Source organism: Panthera pardus, unplaced genomic scaffold, assembly GCF_024362965.1.
Source record: "Panthera pardus isolate Hobbes unplaced genomic scaffold, ASM2436296v1 HiC_scaffold_10, whole genome shotgun sequence".
NCBI classification, from domain to species: Eukaryota; Metazoa; Chordata; class Mammalia; order Carnivora; family Felidae; genus Panthera; species Panthera pardus.
Window position 1 is genome coordinate 63,997,371 of NW_026526655.1, and position 22,163 is coordinate 64,019,533.

The window sequence follows — 22,163 nt, forward strand, 5'->3', positions numbered from 1 at the left end:
GAGTGGTAAGCTAACCAACATCCATGGACTAGGAATAATGATGGAGAAGCATGGATGATGGAAGTCCAGTGATAACCTAACAACCTATTGCTGTCCCCATTCCATCCTCCACCTCCACCAAATCTCAAGCAGAAATTTTAAAGTGTGGTCATTCAGGGTGACCTGTACATTTGGCTACCCATTGCTTTCGCCTTTTGGGAGAGTGACCAATAAGCATTAAAATGTCCCCCCCCCCTCAAAAAAAAAGCAGGCAATGGGGGGAAAATGGGAAAATGAGCAATCCATGGTTTCAAGCTTGGCCGAACTTCTCCCTTGCCCTGCTGTCTTACTGAACTAGACCTGGTAGCAAGTGCCATAGACATTCAGTACCCATGTTAAGTCCTTGCTCCCTAGACCTCTCAATCTGCAGATCACTCTGTCTTATATTTCACTGAGAAACAGAGGCCATCAGTTAGAAAATCTTTTATTTCCCTCACCCTGCAAAACCTCTCTGTATTTAGAATAGTGTTGCAAAGCTAAGTTCCTACTTTTAAAAGCTAAGCTCTCCTCCTGTACTTCTAATACCACCAGTTTTACCTACCTTCTTTTATAACTTGCTCCATTAATTACCTTTATTTTTGTCTACCAAGTCTCTCAGCCCACAAAGATGTTTAAGGGTACCATACTCACAAAAGCCTTTCCTACTCCTACCCCCACACACTGTCAGTTTACATCTTGTTCCCTTTGTGCAGACTTGTTGAAAGCCTCAGGCTTCATATATTGTCTGTAGTTTCTTGCTTCCCATTCACTCCCTGATACAATATGGAGTCTTTCTGAAATGGCTTCTCCTAGACCAACGTGTTAGACTTCTGGGTTTTTTGTTGTAGTTTGTTTGTTAATTGTTTTTTCCTGACTAACCCCCTTGACTAGAGGTCTTCTAACGGTCACAGTTAGAGGAATATGCATGTATATATACAGTTAGAGGGAGGCCAATCTGGACCATTTTGTTTCCTTCTCTGGAATTTGATACGTAAGCAGAAACACACAGGGAATCTGAGATACTGAACCATCAGTTGGCAGCACTGTGAAGAAAAAGTCCATCCACTTTTTCTTCTCAGATTCCCAGGGATCTTTTATTTCCTGCCTTTCCTGAGGCCTGGTTGTTCAGCTTTTCACGAGACTCTGAACTATACTGTATCCTGATAACTCCCTTTTCATTCTTAAGTTAGTGAGCAGCAAATGGGGAATGATGGCTAATGGACAAAGGTTTCTTTTTTTCATGAGGCATCTTCCCTCACCTACATCCTAAGATTATGAGAATATGGAGAATAAATTTCTGACATCAAAACTCTCTAAAAGCCCAGAATTATAGAGCAAAATCATTAGCATGAATCCATTAGACTCCACATCCCCTGAGTCACCTTTACAGATTTTCTCTCTTATAAGTAGTATTCAAAGGTGGAGTGGCGATTGTTGGAAAAACAAAGGAGTGTGATAGGGATGTTTATCAATTAGTTAGAAGAATAAAGAATCAGGTGGACTTATTTTCAAGCCCAAGAAGCCTGAAGATGAGCACACATGAAGTCAGGAGGCCTGAGATCTGTGTTCTGGCAGATCCAGGTTTAAATCCCAGCTGCATTGCTTACTCTGAATTTAGGCTTTTTAATTTCTCTAAGCCTCAGTTTCTTTACCTGGGAAATGCAGATAATAAAGTTATCGACTACTTTTCAAGATGATGGTGCCATGGGATGCCTGGGTAGCTCAGTCGGTTAAGCATCTGACTTCAGCTCAGGTCATGATCTTGCAGTTTGTGGGTTTGAGCCCTGCGTCAGGCTCTGTGCTACAGCTTGGAGCCTGGAGTCTGCTTCAGATTCTGTCTCCCTCTCTCTCTGCTCCTCCCCCACTCACGCTCTGTCTCTCTCTCTCTGTCTCTCTCTCTCTCAAAAATAAATAAACATAAAAAAAAGAAGATAGTGCCAAAAGCAATGTAGGAAGCCCCTGTGTCTCTCACAGCCAAAGCCAAAACAAAGGCTTTGAAAGCCAAGAAGGGGATGCTGAAAGATGTCCATGGCCACACACACACACACACACACACACACACGCACACACACACGTAGAAAGTCAGCACCTCACCCATCTTCAGGCAGCCCAAGAAACTGCAGCTCCAAAGGCAGCCCAAATATCTTCATTAGAGTGCCTGCAGGAGAAGCAAGTGTGACCTCTCTGCCACCAAGCTCCCCTGACCACCATGAAGAAGACAGAAGACAACAGCACACATGTTTTCATCATGGTTGTCAAGGCCAACAAGTGCCAGATCAAACAAGTTGTGAAGAAGGTCTATGATGTTGATATGGCCAGCGTCCATAGCCTGATTAGGCCTGATGGAGGGCAGAAGGCAATGTTTCACTAGCCCCTGACTGTGATGCTTTGGATGATGCCGACTAAATTGGGATCACCTAAACTCAGTCCCGCTGGCTAATTCTAAGCATCATTTTTTTCTCCATAAAAAAAATAATAAAGGTATCTACTACATAAAGTTCTTGTGAAGATGAAATAAGCTTCAAAAAATTTTAAATGGTTAGCAGAATGTCTGTTAACCAGGGAGTGATCAATAAACAAACATTTCTATGACTACCATTTTTAAAAAATGCATTTATAATCTTACTGGCATGCCGTGAGTTAATCCATGACAGTCATAAGGAAATCACAGTTTAACCGCTTTTCAAAATTATTTTTAAATTGTCATAAGATTGCCGATAAAGAAAATATCAGTTTGGATCCTTTAAGAAGAAAAGATAGATCTGAGCATTCAGTGACAATAGCTGAGCTTCCGAAGAGAACGTAGCAACTTGGTTACTAGGGAATTTTTTTTCTTTCCTGAGGAAGAAACAATCATGTGCTAACATATCATTTGACATATGTGTCGTGTTTAGGGATCCTTATTGTTCAAGGAAATAAAGGCAGAAGGGCAACCTCTCATTGTACAAAATAAGACAAAAAAGAAAGTATTGAACTCAAGAAACTGAAGATTATGACAGCAATTAACATTTCATCTAAAGCTGCAAAGTAGACAGGTAGATGCTATGTGGGGCTCAGCCATAGACTGCTGGAAAATGCAGGTGCCACACCCAGAACATAACCTCAACAGTTTCCTGAAAGCAATAAGGAGGATGATAATTGAGTGAAGATGTAAAATACTCGAGCTTTAAAACCTGTATCTGGTGTTTCTTCTTTATTCGTGCCATTACAGCACAGTGTTAAACAAGTTGCTTGGATTCAACCAGGCCTTATATCCCTATTCTACTGCTTAGTAACTGTGTGACATTGGCCCACGTAATCTACCCTGTCATCTGTAAGGTGTGACAAATAAAAACACCTGCCGTACTGCCTTAAAGAACTATTAGAAGAAACATGAAAAGAATGTGCACACACTTTGTCAGTGGTAAAGCATGATACAAGTGTTGTGATGATGCAAGATCTGGAAGTCAGTGAATGATGAAACTTTAAATTTTATTTGAAGGGTACATTTTTATGGTGAAAACAAAGTTGACTTCATCATAAACTTATTTAAAATAAATAATATATGTAAACTATGTGAGCCAGCATTAGACACCACCTGGTGGCAGTTAGGAGTAATGCAAGTACATTGCTGAGTGACCACAAATGTCACTGGAAAAGAAGGTTGAAGAGATACTGAGAACCTCAAAGAGGGACTAAGACTAAAATGAGTGGAAATGAGGTGTGGCATACCTAGGGTTGAAGCTCTATATGGCTCTAGGGTTTGGTGGGAAGAGAGTCAAGCCTCTTACTTATTTTTTTTTTATGTTTATTTTTGAGAGAGAGAGAGAGCACAGCAAGGGAGGGGCAGAGAGAGGGAGACACAGAATCTGAAGCCGGCTCCATTCTCCATGCTGACAGCAGAAAGCCCAATGCGAGGCTGAAATCCACAAACAGTGAGATCATGATCTGAGCTGAAGTCGGACACTTAACCAACTGAGCCACCCAGGTGCCCCTGTCAAGCCTCTTATTTATCCTTGACTTCCCATGGAGCAGCATGGTAGTACTCAAGAAGAAAATAAAAAAGGGAAAAAAACTAAGGAAAAGAAAGGAAGAAAGGAAGTCGAGAGGGAGAGAACATTTTAAAAGAAACTCTATAAACCAGCCCGTTCTCTACACTTTTATTTCATTAGGTTTTTTTTTCCCTTCTGATTGCCAATTCAAGTTTCTTTTGAAAAATTCCAACCCTGTGCTAACTGAACTAAGTTAAAAAGTGCTGACTTGACATAGATGGAAAGGAACAGTGTGTCATCACTGGCCCTTTGTGATGGGGCAAATCTGCCCTGACCAAGAATGCTAGAAAGAGCCCATGAAGTAGGACAATTAAGGCCAAAAAATTGAGACGGTGTATGGAAGACAGCTAAGTTCACAGTTCAGCAGCACCTTCCTCCCTAGGATGATGTACACAACACCAGCCCCCAAATAGCAGGGTAACTTCTCCAGTCTCATTTAGCTGCTACTTGCCTTTTTTTCTCCCGATATTTTATTTAAATTCAAGTTAGTTAACATACACTGTAGTATTGGTTTCAGGAGTAGAATTTAGTGGTTCATTACTTACATATAACACCCAGTGCTCATCACAAGTGCCCTCCTTAATGCCCATCACCCATTTAGCCCATCCCCCCCACCTCCCCTCCTGCAACCCTCACTTTGTTCTCTGTATTTAAGAGTCTTTTATGGTTTGCTTCCGTCTCTGTTTTTTTTTTTTTTTAATTTTTTTTAACGTTTATTTTTGAGACAGAGAGACAGAGCATGAACGGGGGAGGGGCAGGGAGAGAGGGAGACACAGAATCCGAAACAGGCTCCAGGCTCTGAGCCATCAGCCCAGAGCCCGACGTGGGGCTCGAACTCACGGACGGCGAGATCATGACCTGAGCTGAAGTCGGACGCTTAACCAACTGAGCCACCCAGGCGCCCCTTCCGTCTCTGTTTTTATCTTATTTTATTTTTCCTTCCCTTCTCCTATGTTCATCTGTTTCATTTCTTAAATTTCAGATATGGGTGAAATCTGGTATTTGTATTTCTCTGATTTATTTGCTTAGCATAATACACTGTAGTTTCATCCATGTCATTGCAAATGGCAAGATTTCATTCTTTTTGATGGCTGAGCAATATTCTATTATATATGTGTGTGTGTGTGTGTGTGTGTATACACACACACACACACACACACCACATCTTCTTTATCCATTCATCAGTCAGTGGACATTTAGACTCTTTCCATAATTTGGCTATTGTTGATAATGCTGCTATAAGCATTGAGGTACATGTGTCTTCAAATCAGTATTTTAGTATCCTTTGGACAAATACCTGGTAGTGTAATTACTGGGTCACAGGGTATTTCTATCTTTAACTTTCTGAAGAACCTCCACACTGTTTTCCAGAGTAGCTGCACCAGTTTGCATTTCCACCAACAATGCCATTTGCGTTTTGATACTGGCATCCCTTGCAAAAACAGGGAAATATCTCCTCTTAAAGCCATAGCCTTTATGCTTTGGTCTTCCTCCATTTTTTTTCTCTCTCTCTTTTTTAGTTTAGAGAGAGAGAGCAGGAGAGATGGGAACAGTTGCAGAGGCAGAAAGAGAGAAGGAGAGAGAGAGAGAGAGAGAGAGAGAGAGAGAGAGAGAATCTTAGGCAGTCTCCATCCTCAGTGCAGAGCCTCATATAGGGCTTGATTCCATGACCCTGGGATCATGACTTGAACGAAAATGAAGAGTTGGATGCTCAACTGACTGAGCCACCCAGGTGCCTGCCCCCATTTTCTCCTTTACACAATGTCACCATCATGCTCCCAGGCAGTGACAGAGCATGCTCAGAATATGATTTGTCCTGATGACTTTTCCCTGCAATGTGAGGAAATTTGGGAAACACACTATTGCTCTATCATACCAGCCTCAGAGACAATCAAGAATTTGGGCTCCAATTATAGAGTAAACTGACAGAAATCTTCCAACCAGCTAGTCAAACTCCAGCCTTCCACATAAAAGTTAACTTGATTTACATCATGCTGTGAAGTAGGTACTATTCTGATCCTCATTTTGCAACCTGTGAAAATCGGGACTCTTCCTTGATGAAGACTCAGAAGATACACAAACCTCCAAAAGTGTTATAATATATAAACTAGAAAAAGTCATAAAACATTTCTTGGAATTCTAATGGGATACACAAAGTCATGGCTATTAGGACAAAGGAGCAGAAATTTATAAAGGAAGGATGAGATGGCTGACTTTTTTTCCCCTTTGATGATGAGTGCTAGGTTTTGGAAATGATGTATTTAAGTCTTCTGGTATATATTGTCAAATTATATTTCAAAGAGTGATGATAATCTATTGTGCTACATAAAATTCCAAAGAGTGCCTATTTCATTTCATTAAGCATCACACATTGCTATTTTGATACACAAGAAAACAATATGTAAATAATTTTCCATTTCTTTGAACATTTTCTTACATGTGTCTGTTTCTGTACATTATCTAGTATTTATATTTAAGAAATTTTAATATTTTAAATTATTTTATAATAAATATATTAACCTTAAAATATAATAAAAACCAGTATAGATTGTTATTAATTACATTTTGCATTAGAAACAATAAGTACTGGGGCTCCTGGGTGGCTCAGTTGGTTGAGCTTGTTTTCAGCTCAGGTCATGATCCCAGAGTTGTGGGATTGAGCCCCACATTGGGTTCTGTGCTGAGCGTGGAGCCTGCTTGGGATTCTCTCTCTCTCCCTCTCTCTCTCTGTTAGTCTCTCTCCCTCTGCCCCTCTCCCTTACTTGCACCCTCTCTCTCTTTCTCTAACAAATAAATAAACATTAAAGAAAGAAACAATAAGTATTATAGCATTAGAATCCATGAAGTGGAGGAAAGTCTTGAAAAACTGTAGATGTTCATATGAAAAGATAGAGAGGTAAGAGAACTGTTGATCCCAAACAGGATAGAGAATGAAAAACAATCCTAAGTAGTATAGGTATTCCCATGGCTGATTTGGCGGTGGCAAAATGGAAGGAATAGATGTGAAGATTTGAAATAGAAGAAATACTCAAAGATGTATTTTAAGAAAGCTGAGTTGAAACAAAAGGCTGGAACAACATTAAACAGGTGATTCTGTTGCACAACCAGATTTGAGAACCACTGGTCTCATTGATTTCTACAGTCTCCTCTAGATGGAATTCTCCTTGAATTTGAATTTCAGCAATGTGTTTATATTTTATCACATCCTCTTCCTTTCTGTCCACAGTCACTTTGGATTGAGAATGGAGAATTTCCATAAGAATTTTTGGAATTTAGTGATTTCAAAATAACACACAGTCTCATGGCCTCATAAAAACAAATGCGTAGACTTCATAAAAGATCAGGTGATCTCAGGAATTTTTTTTTTTAACCAAAGCTCTTTGAAGCATCTTTCTTAATTAAAAAAAAAATCATCTTAGGTGAAAAAATCAAATCTTTTACTATCATTGGGTTTTATTTGCTTTCATTTTTTGTTTACGAGGTTTAAAAAAAATAGAGATGAATAAATTAATGGATGAAAATGGTCTCAGACCTTTTCACACTGATTAATCTGAAAAGTCCCTTTCAGCCATTTTAAATTCTTGCCTCAAAGCTATCCCCCCCAGTCTGCTTTCATGTTGAAGACCCTGACACAGAGCCCTTGGGAGTGGGGAAAAGCCGCCCTGAAAATATCCCGGCTGGACTCTGTGCGGGGCTAGGCCAGCAGCCAAATGCTGTCCTGTCTGGAGCACCTTGGATGCAAACGTTCCAAAGCCATGTTGCGGTGTCTTTGGATCTTCTTTTGTTGTAAACGTGGGTTCTTTTTGAGCACTGACTTACTGAAAATGCCAACCAAATTCTAAAGCTGTGGTTAACCAGTTCTTCCTGATAGTGGGTGAGTGTTTGGGGGTGATTTCATTTTTATCGATCCTTTAAATTGAATTTTCAACTCACCGATTGAGAATTATAAGAGGGAATTTTAAAAATTTGTTTGTTTCAAGTTTTTATTTAAATCCCAGTTAGTTAACATATAGTGTAATATTAGTTTCAGGAGTAGAATTTAGTGATTCATCGCTCACATATAACATCCAGTGCTCATCACAAGTACCCTCCTTAATCCCCATCACCCATTTATCCCATCCCCTCACCCACCACCCCTCCAGCAACCCTCAGTTTGTTCTCTATAGTTAAGAGTCTGTTTTACGGTTTGCCTCTCTCTTTTTTTTCCCCTACGTTTTCTGTTTCATTTCTTAAATTCCACCTATGAGTGAAATCATAGTATTTGTCTTTCTCTGACTGGCTTATTTTGCTTAGATTAATACACCCTTAGCTCTATCCACCTCATTGCAAATGGCAAGATTTCATTCTTTTTTTATAGCTAAGCAACATTCCATTGTATATATATATATATATATATATACATATATATATATATATATATATGTATGTATATATATATATACCACATTGTCTTCTTTATCCATTAATCAGTCAGTGGACATTTGGGCTCTTTCCATAATTTGCCTATTGTTAATAATGCTGCTATAAACATCATGGTGCTTATGTTCCTTCGAATCAGTATTTTTGTATCCTTTGGGTAAATATGTGGTAGTGCAATTCCTGAATCATAGGGTAGTTCTATTTTTAACTTTTTGAGGAACACAAGGGAATTTTTAAGTACTTTTTCTAAAATTTTTTTGTAGTTATTACGTATGTACCAAGGTTTTGTTGTGTTTGATGACAACAACCCAAAATGACATGGAGGGAGAAACTTCAGAAATTTGGGGGGATTTTTCTGTTAAAATCTGACTAGGAACTAACTCTTCACAGCAAACTCCCTGAAAAATAGCCTTCCTTTTGGATTGCCCCCCGCCCCCGCTTTAAGGACTTTTTAGCCAAAGGTCAAGGGAAACCTTTTTCTTACCATGGTCTAAATTAATTTAAATATTTTGCTTTTTTGTTTTGTTTTCATCACAGTTGCTTTACTCTCTTTGGAAGGTTGTATTAAATTTTAAGCAGATGTAGTTCACATTGGTTTCCACTTTTGCAGATGAACTTTCTCTCTTCCAAATCTCTAGAGGGTCTTCCCCTTATTCTCTCTCCCACTTTCCTCCTCTGTCCCATCTCCCCAAGTTAGAAAGAGCTAACAACAAAAGGTTCATCAAATTGAAATGTTGGCAATATAACTTGGTTTCTTTTCTCTTCCTTGATGTTACAGGCCTCCCCATATAAGGATGGAATCCAGTGGCAACTTTCCCTTTCTCACTTAGGGGAACTGGGAGGAGAATGTTCTCCACTTTCTAATAACAAAGTAGCGAGCATGCACCAATTCTCTTGACCTTGTAGAAAGCCAAGACTAAAAATCATCTTATGCTTTCATTCTCCTTCTTTATGTTATAACTTATGTAAGCTATCTCTTGGGAACGGAATGCCCTGGGCCTTTTTCTCTTCCATTCTTAGCAATAGTGCACCATTCTGGGTTTCCAGGTGAGGCAAATATTGTCAAATGACAAATGACCATAATTGGCCATTATGGCCAGATTATTTCACAGTATGCTCATACATAGTACCTGTAGGCTCTGACATTTTAAGTTTTATTATACTTTTAATAATACTTTATTTTTTTTTAATTTTTTTTAACGTTTATTTATTTTTGAGACAGAGAGAGACAGAGCATGAATGGGGGAGGGTCAGAGAGAGGGAGACGCAGAATCCGAAACAGGCTCCAGGCTCTGAGCTGTCAGCACAGGGCCCGACGTGGGGCTCGAACCCATGGACTGTGAGATCATGACCTGAGCCGAAGTCGGCTGCTCAACTGACTGAGCCACCCAGGTGCCCCTTAATAATACTTTAAAAAATAGAGCACCTTTAATAGACCTGGTGATATATTTTCTGCTTTGGATGAGTTCCTAAGAGATGTGGGCATTACAGGAATTGTATGTTTCCTCCACCTGCACATGAGGCCCACAACATTCAGAATACATATGGACTTAAGCTATAGGGAAATAGGGAAACCTTGGTGAATATTAAGCTCCACCCTCAAGTGCTGGTGCCCTATAACTAGACCCTCACGGTTCACACACTGCAGCTTGGGATTTTGTCTGTATTTGTCCAGAGCTCCCAATTCCTTAATCCTTCCCTCTTTTTTTGGCCCTCCTCTATTAATTTAACTACTTGATCTTTGCTGCTATCTTCCCCAAACTTTGTGTCAGAAGCTTAGTTTGATGGCCATATATGTGTTTTCATTGGTGTAGGGGTCACTGGGAAAGGCACTACAGTTCTTGGGCACATTTTCAATAATTTCTCGAAGAAAATGTGAATATGACTATTGTTAAGACTTACAAGTAAAGCCTTTAGAAAAAGGGAAATATGAGAATAAAACACAGTGATTAGACCATGAGTTGCAGAGAGAAGGTGTTTTAAAGTTTAGCCCACCCACATATTAGACATGCCACCATCATTCCATGAGTCACCAGGCTCTGGGCAGGGCAGTTAGACCAGGCACGCATCTCTGCTGTAAGCATCTTACCTGCCTGTACTTATAACACCTTCCTGCCCTTCCCTGCTTTATGTCCTGAACTTGACTATTTATCCTTTATCCTTCCTGAACTTGACTATTCCATCCAACTGACTTGTAGTAAATGCGATTTCTCCACTGGTCTAGCTAAAGTCCTGCTCTGGCCCTCCTTATCCTCTCAAGTAATAAGACACAGTCATTCTTCTAAGTTATCCCCCAAGAGCAGAACTTAAAACAAGGAGAGAGGGGAGGGATACCCCAGGAAGAGCACTTAGGCCTGATCCCTTATTTATGAAAGGACTCAATTGGAGATTTTTGGCAATGTCTTCTATTGAAGTATTATATACAGTCACAGAGATACTAACAGGATTAAAAGACAAAGACACTTACTGTAGACCTTTATGTTTTTTGTTCCCATCATTGGAACAGACTTCCACAATGCACTTTGAATTGATATGTTTTCATAATTTGTAGTTGTGATGAGTAGCATACTTACATTTTACTGTAATTTGTTTTAACAGCATTATTGTTAATGTAAATACTTATAACAATTATTATAAGTTTATCTTTAAATGTTATCATTTTTTAATACACTGAAGCCTCAAAAAAGTAGAAGTATCCCAATCTTCTCTTGGCCTGTGAGAGGCTCCATAATCCTATAAGAATATATGATGGATGCTAGGTGGAGTATTCTATTGTTGCTTCGAGTTTGAAATTAGCATGAATATTTCTTATCAGTAACATCTTGTCTAAGCCTCAAAGGAGCTGGCATCTCCTGCTTCATTTCTTATTTACTCTTTCTGCTCACTAATGCTTCATGTCTATGTGCTGCCAGATGAAGGAGTCTGCAGGGATGTAGGGAGGAAGCCCTAGGGATAACCTTTCTCCCACCTCTCTCCTACTTCACCCCCACACTATGGAGATCAGGTCTGTCAACAGAACTTGGGGAATTCCCACAATGAACATGACTTTTGGACTTTCTCTTCTATTTCTCTTTCCATACCTAATGGAAAGATGGCCTGGTTATTCTAATCAGAGACGTTTAGAAAAGAAAATCCCAAAGACACTTTGAGCATTTGACCTGCCTGTTTACGTTGTGTGAAAAGGAATTTATAAGTACATTTTTTAAATTGTGCTTAATTTTGAGAGTCAAAAGAAAAAAATTACAAATAGTAATACAGGAAATATCTTATTTGGTCATTCTGATTTAAACATTGCTAATATTCTGTCTCATTGACTCTCAGTCTTTTGTGTATTTGTTAATTAAAAAAATAACACACCTACATATTCAATGCAATCCACATCAAAATAACATCAGCATTCTTCACAGAGCTAGAACAAACAATCCTAAAATTTGTATGGAACCAGAAAAGACCCCAAATAGCCACAGCAATCCTGAAAAAGAAAACCAAAGCTTGAGGCATCACAATTCTGGACTTCAAGCTATATTACAAAGCTGTAATCATCAAGACAGTATGGTACTGGCACAAAAACAGAAAGATAGATCAAGGGAACAGAATAGAAAACCCAGAAATGGACCCACAAACATATGGCCAACTAATCTTTAACAAAGCAAAAAAAGATTATCTGATGGAATAAAGACAGTCTCTTCAGCAAATGGTGTTGAGAAAACTGGACAGCAACATGCAGAAGAATGAGACCAGACCACTTTCTTACACCATATACAAAAATGAAGTAAAAATGGATCAAAGACCTAAACGTAAGACAGAAAGCCATCAAAATTCTGGAGGAGAAAACAGGCAACAATCTCTTTGACCTCAGCCACAGAAACTTCTAACTTGACATGTCTCCAATGCAAGGGAAACAAGCAAAACTTAACTACTGGGACTTCATCAAGATGAAAAGCTTCTGCACAGGGAAGGGAACAATCAGCAAAACTAAAAGGCAACCAATGAATGGGAGAAGATATTTGTAAATGACATATCAAAGTGTTAGTATCCAAAATCTCTAAAGAACTTATCAAACTCAACACCCAAAATATAGATAATCCAGTGAAGAAATGGGCAAAAGACATGGATAGACACTTGTCCAAAGAAGACACCCAGATGGTTAACATACACATGAAAAAATACTCAACATCACTCATCATTGTGGAAATACAAATCAAAACCACCATGAGATACCACCTCACACCTGTCAGAATGGCTAAAATTAAGAACTTAGGCAGGGCACCTGGGTGGTGCAGTCTGTTAATCGTCCGACTCTTGATCTCAGCTCAGGTCATGATCTCACAGTTTGTGAGTACAAGACCCACGTCGGGCTCTGTGCTGATGTTGCAGAGCCTGCTTGGGATTCTGTCTCTCCTTCTCTCTGACCCACCTCCACCTGTGCTCTCTCTCAAAATAAATAAACTTAAAAAAAATTAAAAAAAAAAAACTCAGGCAACAACAGATGTTGGCAAGGATGTGGAGAAAGGGGAACCCTTTTGCACTGCTGGGGGGATTACAAGCTGGTGCAGGCACTCTGGAAAACAGTATGGAGATTCCTCAAAAAATTAAAAATAGAACTACCCTACAACCCGGCAATTTCACTACTAGGTATTTGCCCTGGTTTGAAGGGGCACATGTACCCCAGTGTTCATAGCAGCACTATCGACAATAACCAAAGTATGGAAAGAACTGAAATGTCCATTGACTGATGAATAGATAAAGAATATATATATATATCCATTATATATATATCCATATATATAATGGATATATATACACACACACACACACACACACACACACACATATATATATATATATATATATATATATATATATATATATATATATATAATGGAATATTACTCAGAGGTCAAAAAGAATGAAATCTTGCCATTTGCAACAATGTGGATGGAACTAGAGTGTATTATGCTAAGTGAAATAAGTCAGTCAGAGAAAGACAAGTATCATATGATTTCACTCATGTGGAATTTAAGAAACAGAGCATAGTGGAAGGGGAGCAAAAATAATATAAAAACAGGGAGCCATTAAGAAACTTTTAAATACAGAGAACAAATTGAGGGTTGCTGGTGGGGTGTTGGGTGGGGGAAGGACTAAAGGGGCAAGGGGCATTAAGGAGGACACTGGTTGGGATGAGCACTGGGTGTTATATGTAAGTGATGAATCACTAAATTCTATCCCTGGGGAGAAAGAAAGAAAGAAAAGAAAGGAAAGAAAGAAAGAAAGAAAGAAAGAAAGAAAGAAAGAAAGAAAGAAAGAAAGAAAGAAAGAGAAAAAGAAAGAACAAACTAAAGATATAGGTCAGTCTATTTATGTATGTATGTATGTATGTATGTATGTATGTATGTATGTATGTATTTATTTATGAGAGAGAGTGCAAGTTGGGGAGGGGCAGAGAGAGAGGGAGACACAGAATCCGAAGCAGGCTCCAGGCTCTGAGCTGTCAGCACAGACCCCGACACAGGGTTCAAACTCACAAACAGTGAGATCATGACCTAAGCCGAAGTCGGACACCTAAGGGACTGAGCCACCCAGGTGCCCCTAGGACAGTCTCCTTTAAATTTCCCATGGTTATTCCCTCCCTGTTCCCCACACCCCTCTCTTCTGATGTGTTTGAGGTGCTAATTTCTTCCAATGTATTCTCAAATAGATTTACATGTAGTTTTATATATCACTACATAAAATGTGTGTATATACATTTCTGCACATATATAATATTCCTATGTTTTTAAATGCCAAGCATATATAACAGATATGCATAACAATACATGAAGGATTGTTTTCTTTTGTATATGGCTTATATATATATATAGCATATCATATTTATCAATATCTTGCTTTTCTTTTTCAGCATTGTTTTTGATCTATTTATATTGATATTTACAGGTTAAAGATCTTTTTAATTGCCACTGAGTATTGATTGCATAGATATAATACATTTAATTTATTTATTTCCTTGTTGATGGGCATGAAGTTTTTCCTCTTATTTACTAATATTAACACTGCTTCCATGAACATCCTTGATGTTTACTTTTTGCACATAGGATTTTTCTAGAGTATATGTGAGATATAGAATTAGTGGATTGTAGCTTATAGACATTTTATTTTTTTAAAAAAACATTTTTTAGGGGCGCCTGGGTGGCTCAGTCGGTTAAGCGTCCGACTTCGGCTCAGGTCACAATCTCGCGGTCCGTGAGTTCGAGCCCCGCGTCAGGCTCTGGGCTGATGGCTCAGAGCCTGGAGCCTGCTTCCAGTTCTGTGTCTCCCTCTCTCTCTGCCCCTCGCCCGTTCATGCTCTGTCTCTCTTTGTCTCAAAAATAAATAAACGTTAAAAAAAAAAAAATTTAAAAAAAAAAAACATTTTTTAAGTTTATTTATTTATTTTGATAGACAGAACAAGTGGGGGAGGGGCAGAGAGAGAGGGAGAGACAGAATCCCAAGCAGGCTCTGCACTGTCAGTGTGGAGTCTGATGTGAGGCTCAAACTCACAAACCTGTGAGATCATGACCTGAGCCGAAATCAAGAGTCAGACGCTTAACCAACTGAGCTACCCAGGTGCCCTGTAGTTTATGTACATTTTCTTTTCTTTTTTATTTTCATGTTATTTTACAATTAACATGCAGCATTATATTAGTTTCAGGTGTACAGTATAGTGATTCAACAATTTTATTCATTACTCAGTGCTCCACACAGTAAATATACTCTTAATCCCTTTTATCTATTTCTTTCATCCTCCCACCCATCTCGCCTTTGGCAACCACAACTTTGTTTTCTATATTTACGAGTGTTGTTTTGTTTGTCTCTTTTTTCTTTGTTCATTTGTTTTGTTTCAAAACTTCACATGAGTGAAATCATATAGTATTTGTCTTTCTCTGATGGACTTATTTCACTTAGCATAATACCCTCTAGGTCCATGCGTATTGTTGCAAATGGCAGATCTCATTTTTTTTTAAGGCTGAGTAATATTCCATTGTGTATGTTTACCACCTGTTCTTTATCCATTCACTTAATCAGTGAACATTTTGGTTGCTTCCATATCTTGGCCATTGTAAATAATGCTACAATAAACATGAGGGTGCATGTATCTTTTTGAATTAGTGTTTTCATTTTGGGGGGGGTAAATACAAGGAGTGGAATTACTGGATCATATGATATTTCTATCTCTCTTTTTTTTTTTTTACTTTTTAAATTATTTTCCACTTTAATGATTCCTTTTCAAAAGTCCCATTCTTTTTTTTTTTTTTTTAATATAATTTATTGTCAAATTGGCTAACATACAGTGTGAACAGTGTGCTCTTGGTTTTGGAGGTAGATTCCTGTGATTCCTCGCTTACACACAACACCTAGTGCTCATCCCAACAAGTGCCCTCCTCAATGCCCATCACACATTTTCCCCTCTCCCCCACTCCCCCCCATCAACTTTCAGTTTGTTCTCTGTATTTAAGAGTCTCTTAAGGTTTGCTTCCCTCCCTCTCTGTAACTATTTTTTTCCCCTTCCCTTCACCCTTGGTCTTCTGTTAAGTTTCTCAAGTTCCACATATGAGTGAAACCATATGATATCTGTCTTTCTCTGACCGACTTATTTCACTTAGCATAATACCCTCCAGTTATATTGCTGCAAATGGCATGATTTCATTCTTTCTCATTGCCAAGTAGTTTCCATCGTATATATAAACCACATCTAGGCTTGGCTCCCTGCAGGTCTTGTTTGTAGGGTCGTTTTTGGCAACAAAGCCACAACATTCATGATGAATGTAATTCAGATTGTTCGTGACCACTGGGTACATATGCTTGTGCCTGTGGGATTTGTCCTTGGATGTTATCTAGACAAAAAGAACGATGAAAACCTGCCTTCCAGAACGGGAGTTTGTTGTTTAAAAGGGAGTTGAGACCTAATGAAGAAGTCATCTGGAAGTAAAAGCTGTGACTCAAATACAGAATGTTCACAGTTTAAAAATTGGGAGAGAAATAAAGACACATTCATTATTTAAAAAAAAAACGTAAGCCACATCTCCTTTATCCATTCATCAGTGGATGGACATTTAGGCTCTTTCCATAATTTGGCTATTGTTGAAATCACTGCTATAAACATTGGTATACATGTACCCCGATGAATCAGCACTCCTGTATCCTTTGGATAAATTCCTAGTAGTGTTATTGCTGGGTCGTAGGGTTGTTCTATTTTTAATTTTTTAAGGAACCTCCATAATGTTTTCCACGGTGGCTGCACCCATTTGCATTCCCAGAAACAGTGTATGAAGGTTCTCTTTTTTCCATATCCTCACCAACTCTTGTTATTTCTTGTCTTTTTGATTCTAGGCATTGTGACTGGTATGAGGTGATATCTCATTATGGTTTTGGTTTGCATTTCCCTGATAATGAGTGATGTTGAGCATCTTTTCATGGGCCTGTTGGCCATTTCTATATCTTCTTTGGGAAAATGTCTATTCAGGTCCTCTGCCCATTTTTAATTGGCTTATTTGAGGTAGTTGGTGTTGAGTTATATAAGTTCTTTATATATTTTGGATATTAATCATACATATATATATTAACCATTTATAGATAATTTGCAAATATCTTCTCCTACTTAGTAGGTTGCCTTTTTGTTTTATTAATGGTTTCCTTTGCTGTGCAAAAGTTTTTTTTTTTATTTTGATGTAGTCTCAATAGTTTAGTTTTGCTTGTTTCCCTTGCCAAAGGTGACATATCTAGAAAAATGTTTCTGTGGGCTATGTCAGATAAGTTACTACCTATGTTTTCTTCTAGGAGTTTTATGGTTTCAGGTCTCACATTTCAGTCTTTAATCCATTTTGAGTTTATTTTTATGTATGGTGTAAGAAAGTATTCCAGGTTCATATTGGAACTTATTAAATTTAGAGCTTAATTTGAGGAGATATCTTTATAAAAGTGTGTCCTTTCATCCTTGAAAATAATCTTCATTTATTCAAGTTTCTTATTATGCTTCTTAAAAAAGTTTTATGATTTCTCTATAAAAGTCTAACTTTTGAAAACTTAATTTCTTAACATTTTATAATTTTCACTGCTCTTGCAAAAAAGTGCTATAAAAATACTATTGAATTCTTTCATTTTGCCTTTTTATCTTACTGGGAAAAATTCTATTTAATTATCTTATTTATTCAATTAATTTTTCCATTCCTTGCCTTGGATTTTGATAAGATTAGCATATTATTTGCAAATAATGACTAATTTGTCTTTCAGAAGTGAACAATGTGGTCAACTTTTTAATTTCCAAGCCACAACAAATTGAGTGATATTTAGTCTAACTAATACATTCTCTAATCCTTAGACTGCTTATTTCTTTTCTTATTGCATTGACTAGGCCATTTAGGAAAGTGTCAAATAGTTGTGGTCTTCAGACTTTAATGGAGACTTTTTTAAGTTTTATTATTAAATATATTCATTGAAGGATCTTGAAAAATGTCCTTCTGTCATTAGTTTAAGAAATTTCTTTTTTTTCCTAATTTACTAAGCATTTTCTTTTTATAGAATGCTTTTTCTATAGCCATTGAAATTATACTTTAAAAGTATATTGATATGATGAACAACATTGCCGATACATAGATTTCTGCTACGGATCATTTTACTTTTAGGCTATATAGCACTTTATTATTATTAACTAATTTTAAATTAAATTTTCTTATAATTTATTTAGAATATTCGATCTATTTTATGGGTGGATGGATGGATGGATAGATGGAAGTAATTAGAGGTAGTGCCTAACTCTGTCCATTAAAACATTTTCATTTAATTTTGCCACTTTGGTGTATTAAGTGTCTGGGAAAGCAAATAAACTATTATTTCTTCAAGAAGCCCTTCTCTGAGCCCCAGCCTAAAAAAACCCCAAAACTTATTTTTACCCTTTGTTGACCCTCTCATTGTACCCTGTATTATAACTATATGGTTATTTGTGAAATTATTTTTTAATTGAATCACCCACTAGGCTTTAAGTTCCATAAGGGCAAGGCATGTTATCTGTTTAACATTGCTGTAAGCCTAGGGTCTAACCTGTGCTTAGTATATAATAGACAGTCTAAAAATTATTTGCAGAATTAATGAGTGATTAAAGATTAAATGAATCACAATTTGAACCTGATGATGCCCAGGGTCTTTCTCTCTTTAGAACTTGCCTAATGAGGATATAACAATTCAAAGTGCATTACTAGGCTACTTTTACTAAAGTTTCTTTACCTGCTTAAACTGACATGCCAAAGTATTTCTTTGAAGTCTTTAAAACTGGATAAATCCCACTGATTGCTTTTTCTCCTTAATCACTGCACTAGCACATCATAAAAAATTAGAGGAGTTTTCTAAAATTAAATACCAAATGTTACTAAAATAAACATCACCTACTTTTCATCCATGGCGAATTGTACATTCACAGGCTTCAATGCATCCTATAAACCAAAGCACAATTAAGCAGTAGTTGTCATCCAAGTGTTGTCAAACATTGACTTTTTTTTAATGTTTATTTATTTTTGAGAGACAGAGAGAGACAGAGAACCAGCAGGGGAGGGACAGAGAGAGAGGGAGACACAGAATCCAAAACAGGCTCCAGGCTCTAAGCTGTCAGCATAGAGCCTGACACAGGGCTCAAACCCACGAACCGTGAGATCATGACGTGAGCTGAAGTCAGTTGCTTAACCAACTGAGCCACCCAGGCGCCCCTCAAACATTGATTTTTTAAGACCAAAGATAAGTGTGCCAAAGACCAGCTTTGGGTGGGAATGTCCAGATCCTTGGGGATTTCAATAGTCAAATTGAGAGAGGCAGTCAGTCTTTCATATCTCAGTTCTTTGGAAGGTACCAGAAAATCTTCAAACAGGGGTGGCTACTTTCTGTTTTTCTGATCCCCTGTAGCACCAAAGTTTCCTAAATTTCAACACAATTGTTGAAGTTTAGGCTAATTTTAAATAGAGTGTTAAAGAGTTGACTGCAGTTACTCTCATCCTTTGCCATCAGTTACATCTTGAGAAGCTTTAAGGAATTGTCACTTTTTTTCTGATTTCTTAAAAGTACACATGTCATAATTAAGGATATCATCTTTTGCCTGTGATGACATTTTAAAATTAATTAATTTTACTTTCCTACATACCCAAAAATAATTTGAGGTAGTTACAGATTTGTTTGTACCAATTATTAGGCTACTATCAGTGGTTAAATGTATTAAATGCACTGCTAAATTAGTATCATATTCAAAGTTTGCTAATTTCACAATTACAATTTACAACCCACAATTAAATCCTGAATAAGTTGTAATTCAAACGATGATTTTTTTTAATGAACAAATTCCTTTTGTTCATAGATAAGAATAAAATTTGTTTGTTAAAACATTTGTTCAGGACTTACTGTGTATTGAAAGTTATTCTAAGTGCTGGGCACAACATATATTCCCTGGTATCATGAAACTTATAGACTAATAAGGGATTGGGTAGTTTTGTACTGTGTCAACTTAGTTAAAACTGAAACCATGATTCTCAGAATCTTCCTTTCGTGTATGGTTTTGGTTTAGTGTTGGGCACAAGAAACATCATCTTAAGATTTGGAAGGGAAGAGGAATGGGAAGCAGCAGCTCTAAAAGCTGGTGTAATGACACGCACTGCTGAATTCATGCCCATCCTCACTGACCCGCCGGCTCACTTTGTCATCGGGCAGCCAGCCTGCAGCTCTTGCCGCCCCTGCTGCTCCTGCCTGGTCTCCTTCTTCAGCTTCTCTGAGTCCTGGGGCAGACATAGGTGCATCACCACAGCAAAGAGTACTGACTTCTTTGGCACGTTTTCCACATTCTCAAGATTGGACGTTGCTATAGACTGAATGTTTGTCTCCCCCTTAAAATTCATATGTTGAACCCTAAGCCCCTACAGGATAGTTTTTGGAGATGAAACTTTGGGAGATAATTAGTATAAAAGAGAACCCAGGGAGCTCCCTCATCCCCTCCAACAAGTGAAGTTACAGAGATAAGATGACATCTGTGAAATAGGAAGTGAGCTCTCACCAGATCAGCAGACACTGAATCTGCTGGTGCCTTGATCTTGGACTTCCCAACCTCCAGAACTGTGAGAAATAAATTTCTGTTGCTCATAAGCTACCTGATCTATGGTATTTTATTATAGCAGCCTGAACAGATTAAGACAAAGGTAGTATGAGATGAACGTGGGTTCCAGTTGTCCTCGTGGTTTCTTGTTTGTCCTTGCTCTCCCCATTTGATACCTAGAGTTTCTTCCTGATTGCTGAACCTATAAACCTATGGAGTCTATGGAGACTTCAGGCTCACCACCAGAGGCAAGGCAACAGCCTTCCATAGACTTCTTTACCAGCACCCACAATTGCATAAGGTCTAATCCCTACAATAAATTTCACTTTTGATATTATTTAGGGTGGTTCTGTTTCTTTGACAAAATCTGAATGATACAAGGAAATAGACTTTGTTCTGTGAATCGTGCAACATTCTACAAGTATGATTTGTGTTAAGGGATTTGAAGGAAGAGTACAAGCTATAATGTGACAATATAAATACAGTGCATTAATTTGGATTGGGGAAGGAGGTGTCAGGGAAGACAAAAGTCTTCCTTTTGAGGAAGTAATATTTTATCTTATTTTATTATAATTATTTTAAATGTTTATTTTTATTTTTGAGAGAGAGAGAGCAGAGAGGATCTGAAACAGGCTCTGCACAAATAGCAGTAAGCCTGATGTGGGGCTCGAACTTATGAACTGCAAGATCATGATCTGAGCTGAATGAAGTCTGACGCTCAAACTGCTGAGCCACTCAGGCACCCCTGAAGAAGTAATGTTTTAGCTGAGACCTGGAGTTTGAGTAAACACTAACCAAGTCAAGAGTTAGACCAGAGGAATCAGTGTACAAGAGCTCTAAGGTCTGCCTCATTGGAAGAAACGAAAGAAGACCAGAGTAGCCAGAGCAGAGGGAAAGAGGCAGCAGGTGGTAGAGAGGGTGCTGCATTCCAGTTCAGTCTTGATGCTTTACTCAAACGGGATATAACAGGAGCATATTTCTGTTTTTAAAAGATTAAAAAGATCTGGCGGCACCTGGGTGACTTAGTCGGTTAAATATCCACTTCGGCTCAGGTCATGATCTCACGGCTGATGGGTTCGAGCCCCATATTGGACTCTGTGCTGACAGCTCAGAGCCTGGAGCCTGCTTTGGATTCTGTCTCCTTCTCTCTCTGCCTCTCCCCTGCTCACTGTTTGTCTCTCTCTCTCTCTCAAAAATAAAGACATTAAAAAACTTTTAAAAAAAGATTACTCTGACTGCTTTGTAAAAAAAAGTGATTATATATTTGAAAATGATCATCTGATTGTTGACAATTGAGAATTTTCTATAATGGGATTCAAAGTTTAGCACTTGTCTGCCTCTTGAAATAACAATTACCTGTCAAAAACTTCAAAAGCTCCCAGCATGCAAAAAAATAAAGACCTGCCCCCAGAGTCCTCAAAGCCTGACCATCAAATATGTGGAGGGTGGTTTAATTGCTATTCTTGATGAATCATATTATAGTATCATAGATGTCTTTTGCCTTTATTTGGTTTGCAAAGTCTTTGGTTTGCCTTTATTTGGTTTGGAAAGACTTTGAAATAAGTAAGGAAAACTGCAAAGTCAAGATCATGACT

General features: G+C 38.0%; 1 pseudogene; it reads left to right on the forward strand.

Moving 5' to 3' along the window:
• The first annotated feature begins 16,225 nt into the window (after nt 1-16,225).
• Nucleotides 16,226-16,509, forward strand: LOC128777027 (NADH dehydrogenase [ubiquinone] 1 beta subcomplex subunit 1-like; annotated as a pseudogene).
• The last annotated feature ends 5,654 nt before the right edge of the window (nt 16,510-22,163 follow it).